This window comes from Palaemon carinicauda, chromosome 36 (assembly GCF_036898095.1).
Source record: "Palaemon carinicauda isolate YSFRI2023 chromosome 36, ASM3689809v2, whole genome shotgun sequence".
Classification (NCBI taxonomy): Eukaryota; Metazoa; Arthropoda; class Malacostraca; order Decapoda; family Palaemonidae; genus Palaemon; species Palaemon carinicauda.
This window is the reverse complement of record NC_090760.1, coordinates 55,347,012-55,348,923: the sequence shown is the minus strand read 5'-3', so window position 1 is coordinate 55,348,923 and position 1,912 is coordinate 55,347,012.

Genomic DNA, 1,912 nt, shown 5'->3' with positions numbered 1-1,912 from the left:
ACTAAAAGGTTTTCTAATAGAGCTGATGAAAAACACAGCTCAAGGTATGATGGTCGGTTCATAACCGCACCGGTAAAAGTATTTGTGGGTGATCGTGTGTATTTGAAATGATTACAACCTAGGAAACACAAAATAGAGCCAGCGTATTTGGGTCCATACCGAGTAAAGATGGTTAAATCTAACACAGTAGTGATACAAAGCTTTATTAATGGTGCAGTGTATAAACATCATCAGTGTATAAACATGGGGTGCCAGAAGATGTAGTTTTCAAAAGTGTAAATCAGAGTGTACCTCCTTACTCCTGTATACGCGACATTCCTCGAGTAGATGAGTAGGGAATTTTCCATGCTTGTTGATGTTCTTTGAACAGACATCATTTCTTCTTATTGACGTGTTCTGAATAAACTTATTCATATCAATGTGTTCTTATGTTGGTGCTTAATGTATAAGTAAAGTGAAGTGATAATTTTGCTGAGTGTGGCAATACGTATGGCATATTGTTGAGTGAATCTCAAAACAAACGGAGTGAGGTAAAATAGGTCAGATGTGATCCGTCAGGCAGAGGCTTTATTATTTATGTATTTATATAATTCGTGGTTGCTGGGACGAGGGTTGCTCCTGAAGGCAAGTGGCTATGGATTAAAGTTCAGCCTAAAGTAAAGGCAGTGTTTGAGAATGCTAGATGTGAATGCCTTTTAATTAGAGTTAGAAGAGAAGGGTGGGAAGCTGAATGATTTTCTCGGGAAAACGGCTAGTGGCCACCGATTGATAGTTACAAGTGTAAGAGAAGTAATGAAATGGTGGTGGTGAGTTGTTTTGGGAAATTGTACCATAAACCCTGACATGTAAAATAGAAATATGAAGGAATATCTACTCCTACCCCTATCCCGCCCATAGGACGTATTGAAGCAACCAGAGGGAGGTTATTGAGGGGGTTGTGTTATACTGATATTGATAAGATTTCTGTTTCACTTCGGGAGTTCTGTATCTTAGTTTCAGAGATCATAAGGAGAAACAAATGAAATTATTCTATATAAAGTATATTATATATTTTTACATGCAATATTTATTATTTTTATTTTTTTAAGATATCTGGTATTTTTCTCTTTTATTAATTTTTTATGTATTTATTTTATGTTGCATTTCTGTCTAGCATATGCCATACCCTATTCAGGGTCGGAGTGTCCTCCATTTATCAAAGACTAGAGAGGAGGAGGGCGCACTCTATTCAGGGTCGAAGTGTCCTCCATTTATCAGACTAGAGAGGGCGAGTGCGCATATCCTCCCGGAGAGAGGAGCTTATGTTCTGGGGGTGGCTGGGGAGAATGTCCTAATCCTCGTATGAAAAATAGTTTGAAAAATGGTTTATACAGTGAGATTAACGACCTTTTTAAGAGTACATGGCTGTCAATAATTCTGGTGCGCAAACACTGAGTCGGAGTTATGACGTGTGATAAGCCTATTGGTGACAGTATATTTCCATGACCGTGGAAATTCCACAAAATTCAACAGTACACCATTTTGACAGAACAACATTGCAATAAATGCCGAGGGTTAAGCCGTACTTCATTAGCGATCATTAGAATATATATATATATATATATATATATATATATATATATATATATATATATATATATATATATATATATATATATATGTATATATATATTTATATATATATATATATATATATATATATATATATATATATATATATATATATATATATATATATATATATATATATATATATATATATATATATATACACAGTGAACCCTCGTTTATCGCGGTAGATAGGTTCCAGACGCGGCCGCGATAGGTGAAATTCCGCGAAGTAGTGACATCATATTTACCTATTTATTTAACATGTATATCCGGACTTTTAAAACCTTCCCTTGTACGTAGT